The sequence below is a fragment of the Neomonachus schauinslandi genome, chromosome 2 (genome assembly GCF_002201575.2).
Source record: "Neomonachus schauinslandi chromosome 2, ASM220157v2, whole genome shotgun sequence".
In the NCBI taxonomy this organism is placed as follows: Eukaryota; Metazoa; Chordata; class Mammalia; order Carnivora; family Phocidae; genus Neomonachus; species Neomonachus schauinslandi.
Window position 1 is genome coordinate 114,405,883 of NC_058404.1, and position 9,926 is coordinate 114,415,808.

Here is a 9,926-nt window from a genome sequence, read left to right on the forward strand (position 1 = left end):
ATGTACTGAACCGGAAGAAATTTGACTTTTACCATTCACTTCCCATTCTGTCCCTGTGGCCTTCCTAAGACTTATTAAACTTTGTATTTTGGTTTTTGTTCCATACAGGAGAGAGAATAATTTTGCTATGGCTGTTTCATGACAACTGAGAGGGATGTTGAGAGGAAAATTAATTGTAAAATCTTCCTTTCTGAGTTCATCATTAATTAAAATGCTATTTAAAAAAGCAGGGTCTTGTTATTAAGTACTTTTTCCTCCTAAAAATATCACTGAGTCTGTGAGTTCTGGCTGGATAATACTGAAGTTGGTGCCCAGAAGCTGGCAAAAACAAGGGAGTAGAGAGGTCTCTGTGGCTGGCTTCTAAGGGACAGCCAATCAGATCTTTCACAACACAGATCAGCACCCCCAGCACACCACTTGTGCGCAAGCTCAGACAGTACTTGTCCTCTTCTCTTTTTGGAGCGGGTATGTATGTTCAAGAGAGGAAGGAGAAAACCACCCATACCTGTGTTACAAGTTTTCCAAATATAAAATAATAGAAAATTAAGACTTTCTTCTTTGATATACTCCACTCTTCTTCGTTGCCTATAAGTTAGGTTTCCATAATAAGGAGGAGAGATCTAGAAATAAGTGACACCTTCCGGAATGCAACAGTGATTACCTGTGTGTGAGGTTCCTGGTACCTGCCGCATTTCTGTGGCGTCACAACTGAGGCTGTGTCAGTTCGGGTCCCCTGGGTCTCTAGATCGAGTCCCAAGGTAGATCTAACACCAAGATCGCCGGGCGCACAAGCGATGGACTAGGGGTAGCCCCTGTGGAAGATAAAGGAGCAAGGAAGCAGGACTTGTCAGGAAAATCTTCCGGGTCTGACACATACGAAAAGAGAAGAGCCAGAGAGGAGATCTGAGCGGGAAGAGCCTCAGACTGAGACGCAGCTCTGTGGAAAGTCTCTGCCAGTACGCTGGGGACCCATGGATGCGCATACAGAACCGCAGGCCGAGATGACAGGGCCCTGGGTGGCCCTACTGACTTCCCTCCCCGACTGGGAGTGCCCAGGGAGCACATACCCAGCTCGAATGCGGCTGTGGATCTTGAAGACGCTGTAGCTGGAGGCTGTCAGCGGACTGCACTCCTCACCACAGGCTCCCTCTTGAAGGGGAGCTGAGCAGCACACCCCCTTGGCTGCCATGGTCGGCCCCTTGTGCCGCACGGATCCACTTCCCCACACGTTTGGGAAGTAGCTCTTCAATGGTTCCTGCGCATCTCTCTTCCTCAGGGGAGACTTAGAATTCTGGGTGAGCTTAGTGGGGCAAACTGCAACTCCTGTCGCTGCCAGTAGTCTCAGGGCCACGCCTGGTACTCATTACCTCCCTTCTCCACGACTGAAATTCCACTCAGGCTCGGCCATCGCTTCTGGATGTCCTAGTAGTAGTGCATCTCAAGCCCTCCTTCCTAAGACGTGTGAGCCTCTAGAAACCATGCCTTCCTCGGGCCAGGGCTGAGGCACAGTCCATCCACAGTTACAGTTAGGTAAGGCATACCAAGAGGCCTCGAAGCGTACCACCCGAGCTCCACGCACATGTATCCTGCCTGCCCCACTGTGGAACAGTAGCCCTGCCTGCTCCTGCAGGTCAGAGTCATGAGGCCTGATGAATGTGCTCCAGCAACACCCCCACGCCTAGCATGGCACCTGCAGCTGGGGCCACTTACTGATGGGGCTACCAGTGGTGTAGAGTCTTTTCCCACTTGGCACCTCGTTTCTGTAGAAGCAAGTCAGCTAATTAAGAGGAGAGATGATAGGCACAGCCACCCCTGCATCCTTGAGATTTTCTTTAAATTTTCTTTCTTTCTTTATTTAGGTGGACATACAGTTGACTTTTGCATATTGACTTTGGTTTCAGCAAACTCACTAAGCTCACTTGCAAATTCCAAAAGTTCGTGAATTCTTTTGGATTTGTACATATGTAATCATATCACCTGAGAATAACGACAGTTTTACTTATTCCTGTGGGAGGCTTCTATGTTTTCCGTCAATGCTCCAGTCTTCTCTTTACGGAATTTCTTTAATTATGTATTCTCTTAAAGTCATTTTACATTAACCCTTGGGTTTCATTGTTAATTTCCTTGACGTCAATAAGCACTTTATATTTTGTTACATCATTTTTTTGTATTTTACATTTTATTCTACATTTTCCCCCAAGTTTTTATTTTGAAAAATTTTAAACCTTCAAGAAAGTTTCACACAGTAATGCAAATGCCATCTATCTTTCACCTGGATTCACCGATCGTAATATTTTGCCCCACTTCGTTTCCTATCTATATACTGTTACACACAAACTTTTTGGCTTTGGTTAAGCCATTTGAGATTTGTGGCTGATATCAAGGCAACTTACCCTAAATATTTCACCTTGTTTTTCCCCTAAACAAGGGCATCTTCCTACAAATCAATTATCACATTAAGAACATTTAGCATTAATTTATAATATTATCTAATATACAACTCATATGCAAATTTCCTAAATTGTGTCAATAATGTCCTTTATAGCCTTTTTTAAAAATTCAGAATCCTATCACAGATCCTGCAAAGCATTTAGTTGTCACTGCTCTTTAGTCTTTTTTTTTTTTTTTAAGATTTTATTTATTTATTTATTTGACAGAGAGAGACACAGTAAGAGATGGAACACAAGCAGAGGGAGTGGGAGAGGGAGAAGCAGGCTTTCGGCCAAGCAGGGAGCCCAATGTGGGGCTCGATCCCAGGACCCTGGGATCATGACCTGAGCCGAAGGCAGACGCTTAATGATTGAGCCACCCAGGCGCCCCCTGTTTAGTCTTTTTTAATCTAGAATATTTTTCTATTTTTTTCCTCTCATCACACTGACATTTTTGAAGAATCCAAGCCAGTTGGACATTTTGAAGAATGTCTTTCAATTTGAATTTGTATAATTTTGCTCATGATTAAATTCAAATTAAACATTTTGACCGAAAAATTAAATAGGTCATATACCCAGATTTATTTTCAAGTGTAAAACTAACCTGAAATAAACTCAACTTCATCATGATGCATTGTTTCATATAGAGAGACTATATGTAGAATTATATATATATATACTTATACATGTATTATATATTTTGTATTTTATTTTATATTTATATATATTCTATATATAGGCATATATAGAATTTGAGAGAGCTATATATCTCAAATACATACATGTGCAAAAATCCTAAACTAAATTCTGGCAAACCAAACCTGTACTTATTAAAATTCAACGAGGGACGCCTGGATGGTTCAGCCAGTTAAGTGTCTGCCTCAGCTCAGGTCATGATTCCAGGGTCCTGGGATCGAGTCCCAAATGGGGGCTCCCTGCTCAGCAGGGGGCCTGCTTCTCCCTCTCCCCTGCCCTTCCCCCTATTTGTGCTCTGTCTCTGTCTCTCTCTGTCTGACAAATAAATAAAATTTTTTTTAAAAAAATCCAGCAATGCAGTAATGACTAGAATTTTTATCCCCTTCCTGTTCAATGCAGAGACTTTAGAATATTTTTATTTCGTTTATCTCTCTGAATGTTACTGTTTTATATTTTTAAGTCCATAATTTTAGACATATATGTGTATATATGTATTAACATTGTTTTATATATGTACTTTTTGTTGTTCTTCATTTCTTCCTTCCCTCTGCAATTATTTTCCTTTTCCCTTGTAGAACACCCTTTTAATATTTCCTTTAGAGTGGGTCCTTGGTTCAGCTCCTTTGTTTGATCAATGGATAAACTGAAGGCCATAGATGTTAAGTGACTGAATGAAGTACAGTCTTTATAGGCCAAGCTGGGCTTGGCACCCAGATCACTCTGACTCTTAGGCCAGTGCTTTTTCCTCCACATCATTTTTTTTTTTAAGATTTTATTTATTTATTTGAGACAGAGACAGTGAGAGGGAGGAGGGTCAGAGGGAGAAGCAGACTCCCTGCCGAGCAGGGAGCCCAATGCGGGACTCGATCCCGGGACTCCAGGATCATGACCTGAGCCGAAGGCAGTCGCTTAACCAACTGAGCCACCCAGGCGCCCCTTCCTCCACATCATTTTTAAGTGTTGGGATCAGGGGCGCCTGGGTGGCTTAGTCGGTTAAGTGTCTGCCTTTGGCTCGGGTCATGATCTCAGGGCCCTGGGATCAAGCTCCACATCGGGATCCCTGCTCAGCAGGGAGTCTGCTTCTCCCTCTCCCTCTTTCCCTCCCCTGCTCATGCTCTCTCTCTCACTCTGACAAATAAATAAATAAAATCTTTTTTAAAAAATAAAAATAATAAAATGTTGGGATCAGAGGCATAATATTGACAATTTTAACATAGATGGTTGGATCTCCTAATGAGATGTAAAACCAGTTATTTTGATGAATTGGCTTTGAAGTACTAGAAGCAAATGAAAAACACAGTTTATCAGTCAGTGACAGACACAAAAATATTAATTACGGGAACTCACTCAAGTGATACAGTTACAAATACACAATAATTTTACTAGGTAATATTGACCTGAACATAACATTGGCCACCAAATGCTGGCTTATGCATCCTTGCTACTTTTTATACCAATAACAATATCATCTGTGAATGGAAATAAACAGCTACCCCCAAGGAAAGTAGAAATCCAGGATGCATTTCCCACCCCCAGAAGGAAGAAAACTGCAGTCGTAACACAGGATTTGAAGGAGAAACAGGACTCTGGGAGCAGAAAATGCAGATTTAGAAAGCAAGAATGATTTGCAGGGAGCCATGGTCCCCTAACATCTGCTCCCTTCAGAACACGCTGAGGACTCTCTGAGTGTAACCATATCCCCTTATGTTTCACACATGGTTTCTGGTCTTCTTGGTGTAAGAATTATAAAAGAAGAACGAGAAGAGATAGAGAGAGAAAAATAATCACCCATTCCTTTCAAATATTCAATAATTTGCTTTTCTTCTTTACTGATAATATTGCCATGTGATATTCCTGAGATTACTAACCTATGGTATCTATCTAGATCCTAAGTTTGTTTCTTTTCCTTTTTTCTTCTAAAACTGCTTTTTTATTTAATCCCTCTTTTCTAAAGGGTTTCAAGTATACAGATTGGTTTTATAGAAACACCAATTTCCTCGTGATTGTGTGATTTGGTCACTCCAGTCATTGCCCAATGGGGTCATGAAAGAAATGGCCATGGCAGCAGGGATAGGGGTTACATATGGACCCTGCAACATGGACTTCTGTTTATCAGGGTCAGTCTGGCTACAGCCGCTCCTGATTGCCCAATCTGCCAACAGCAGAAGTCAATGCTGAACCTCCAGGATGACACCATTCCCCAGAGAATCCGCCAAATATCTAGTGGCAGGTTGATTAAATTATACTGCTTCAACCACGGAAGGGTAGTGCTTTATTTTTCCCGGAGGAGATAGTTAACTCTGGATGTGGATTTTCCTTCCCTGCCTGCAGTGCTCCTACCAAAACATAGACTTCCAGAATAAGTCCACTGTCATGGCACCACACACGGTACTATACACTACATGACGACTTCTGACACAGAACTCATTTCGCAGAAAATAAAATGTGGAAAAGCATCCGTGATTGTAGAGTTCACTGGTCTTCCAACGTTTTCCATCATCCTGAAACAATTAGCTTACAAGAATGGGGGAGTGGCCTTTTTATTACCCGATTATGGTGCCAACATCTTGCGAGGCTGGAGAAATGCCCTTAGGAGTGGAGTAAATGGTTTATATTAGTGACTGATATACGGTGTTCTTTCTCCTGCAGCCAGGATTCATGGGACTGGGAATCATGGGGTGGAAATGAAAGTGAATCCTCTCACTATTAACAACAGAGATCCATTAGAACAATTTTTGCTTCCTATCCCTGTAGCTTTAGGCTTTGCTGGTCTGGAAGTCTTGGTTCCAAAGAAAATAATCCTTCCACTAGAGGACACAACAATGTTTCCTCCTAAAAATGGAGACTGCCACCTGGCCGCTTTGGGTTTGTCATGCCATTGAATCAACAGGCAAAGAGGATGGTTGCTTTAATTCATTGGGGTGATGGATACGGATCGTTAAGGGGAACAAGTGTTGCTAGGATGCAATCAGGGTAAGGAAGAGTATTTCTGGAATGCAAGAGAAAAGTAAACATCACCCAAAGATTTTTTTGCAGGGGCGGGGCAGAGGAAGAGGGAGAGAGAGAATATTAAGCAGACTCCATGTCCAGTGCAGAGTCCAATGTGGGGCTTGATCTCACGACCCCGAGATCGTGACCTGAGCCAAAATCAAGAGTCAGACACTCAACCCACTGAGCTACCCAAGCGCCCCTCACCCAAAGATTTTTAAAAGAGAAGATGTGGTCCATATATACAATGGAATACTACTCAGCCATCAGAAAGGATGAATACCCAACTTTTACATCAACATGGATGGGACTGGAGGAGATTACGCTAAGTGAAATAAGTCAGGCAGAGAAAGTCAATTATCGTATGGTTTCACATATTTGTGGAACATAAGGAATAGCATGAAGGACATTAGGAGAAGGAAGGGAAAAATGAAGGGGGGGAATCGGAGGGGGAGACAAACCATGAGAGACTATGGAGACCAAGAAACAAACTGAGGGTTCTAGAGAGGAGGGGGGTGGGGGGATGGGTTAGCCTGGTGATGGGTATTAAGGAGGGCACGTATTGCATGAGCACTGGGTGTTATACGCAAACAATGAATCATGGAACACTACATCAAAAACTAATGATGTATTGTATGGTGACTAACATAACATAATAAAATAAAATAAAATATTTTAAAAAGTGTGTGTTGGAGTGGATTTTGTATCCTTTTCTGGGGAAAGGGGTGTGTGTTTGGGGTTGCATGGTGGTATAGTTGTGTCATGGTCAGTGGAAATATGAAGTTGCTATGGTCTTTATTTGGAGATTAAATACAGTTTAAGGAGATGTGCATAGCTTCCAAGCTGAAGAAGGAAGGACCGTGGTGGCTTTGTAATGTGTCAACTTGCCTAGTATGAGCTGTATTTCCAAGAATTCCTTTTCTGGTGTGTTTTTGGTTAGGGTAAGCCATAAGATAGATTTGGGTTTGAGACTTCGAAGGAGGCAGCAAAGCAGAAGTCACTTTGAAGCTAACACCCATCGTCACCAATGTGCTAACTCACCTCCCCGATGTGAGGCAGTGACTGGGCTGCAGCTGCCCCTCTTCCCCTGGGTTCCCCTTAGTTCCTCCAACTCCTGGATTTGAGGTACATGTTGGGAGCCATGATTAAGGACCAGGCTAATTCATGACACTCACACCACTAGGGTCAGAGGCAACAAAAACCGACATGGGTTTCAGCCTGTCCTCGTGGGCTTATGCTTTGGATTCCAGATGTTGCTCTTCCCATATTACATCTGCCTTCCCTTTCCAAATAAACGCTTGTCCTGCCTTACGGAGATTGTTCAACAGTTGCACAAGGTCAGATCCCTGTAACAAATCCTTATAAATATAAATGTAATATAAGCATAAACATATGTGTATGTATATGAAAAGCAGACTCACTAGGATATATATGTGTGTGTGTATGTGTGTGTATATATATACACACACACACTCTACTAGATATAATATATAGATATATATCCTAGTGGTTCTGCTTTTATTATTGGACCATGACTGATACATGCTACAGAGTATGTTCTCTTATCATAATGGAATTAATCTAAAAATTCTTAAAAGAATGATTACAGGAAAATCTCCAAACACTAGGAAATTAAACAACACACTTTTATTTATTTTTGGACAGAGGGAGAGAGAAAGAAAGCACAAGCAGGGGTGGGGAGGGGCTGAGGAAGAGGGAGAGAAAAATCTTAAGCAGGCTCCATGGTCAGTGTGGAGGGACATGGGGCTCAATCTTATGACCCTGAGATCATGATCTGAGCTGAAATCAAGAGTTGGATGTTTAATCAACGAGCCACCCAGGCGCCCCAAAACAACACACTTTTAAATCATAGGTCAAAGAAGTGAAGAAGTCTCAAAAAGAAATGGTAAATGTTGAACCAAATTCTATGTTGAATCAAATATACCAAGTTTTCAATGCTACTCTAGAGCATCTAGAATGCATTAATACATTCTCTGTGTATTGAAGGGTATCTTGGGAGGGGTTCCCCAGAAGCAGAGCTGAGACAGGGATTCTTGTGCAAGTGATTTATTGGAGGGGCTCTCAGGAGGAATGGATTAAGGAAGTAAGGGGAGAGGAGAAGTCAGGGAAAGAGGCAGCAAAGCTATTCTCCTTAGCAGAAGCCAGCAGTACCTTTGGAACACGAATGACACCATACAGTTAACCCCCTTTCAGACAAGTGGCTGGGGCCTTTACGGTATCAGGTTAGCTGCAAGCCGATGAGGGGGCTGTTTCTAGACATCCCTGGGAGAGCCAGCTCCCTTGGGCAGAGGTCACTTCTCCAGAGAAAAGGAAGCCCTGAGCCATCAGGAGTCAACACTTAAGAGAAGTTGGGGCGGCTGGGTGTATTAGCCTGATAAGAGGGTCTGTCCGGGCAGGGCATCAGCGGCATCCATTAAAAAGGGTTTCAGAAGAGATTTATTTGTCGTGAGACCTCTAACACATTATCTTTTATTTTGAGACACAGGGGCATGAGCCTTCACTATGATGTCTGAGCATGTAGACAGCATTTTAAAACATGGCTTCCTTCTCCTGTCACAAAAAAACAATTCTTAAAAAAAAAAAAAAATCTAACAAGAGAGCACCTGTGGACTGGCCACGGCAAGAAAGCTGTCTTTACATAAGACACACATCTAAGGAGACCGTGAGGTGCGCTCAGCGGCCTTAGGTGGCCTGTGCAGGTGAGGTGAGTGTGGGAGGGCTGCTGCCCACCAGCCCCGGGAGGGTTTGGGGGCGATGCTCAGGCTCCCGGCTCCCAGAGGTCACAGCAGCGCTCCCCCAACCAGGTGGGCGCCAGAGCGTCTCCTCAGGTCTGCCACTTAATCACCGTGTGACCTTGGTGACCCAGGTTTTACTACTGTTGACTCCTAGGACCAAGTCTGCAAACTCCCACACAGCTGGCCCGCATTGATGAGTGATCGTTGATCCTTCCCCCAGAGCCCGGAGTTGAAGGAACCACGAGAGGAAACTGAAATTTGCGTGGGTGGGGGTGCTTTGACCTTGGTGTCTGGAGGGGGAGGGACAGGGTGGTGGAGGAAGGAGGCCCGCTCAGCTGCTCAGCTCCGTGGAGAAAAGAGGAAACCCGAGGGGCAATCGTTGGGCTCCGCGCTCGCCCGCCCTGGCCGTTGCCTTGGGTCACCCGGTGAGTGTCTTCAGACCTCAGCTCCGGGGGTCCCTGGCACGAGAGTCATGGTTTGAAAGGTCACTAGGAGAACTGAGAACTGTAGGTGGGGACTCACTGACCTCAGACAGCTCTTTTACCACCCCGCTTCCTCTTCCAAACCTTGGGCTAGGAATGACAATCTAACTGTTTCTTCCTTTCAGAACTGCACCTCCCCTCAAGCAAAGCCAGGGGGAGTCCTTGTGAGGGGTGGCAGTGGGGGCCTGGATTTGTGACCCCCCCCATGCTGGACCTCAGGCTCTTCCACTCCCAACCCCACCCCACCCCATTCCCTGAGTTTGAGGGTTCCAAACTTGTCCCAAATACACCACTCCACCGTTCTGGATGTTCATCTATACATCTCCGATTGCACATTGCCATAGTTTCTGTTGAGTGTGTGCTTAGGGGTGGAATTGCTGAGTCCATAGGGTATGTGAACGCCCAGCTGGGGTAGATGATGCCAAACTATTCCTACCAAAGTCATTACCTCAATATCCATTCTCACCGGCAAGTTGGAAGAGGTCCTGCAGACCCACCTCCTCTCCTGTATTTCATGTTGTCACTAGTGCTGTTCATAACAGCAAAAACCTGGAAACACACAAATGCCCCCTCAG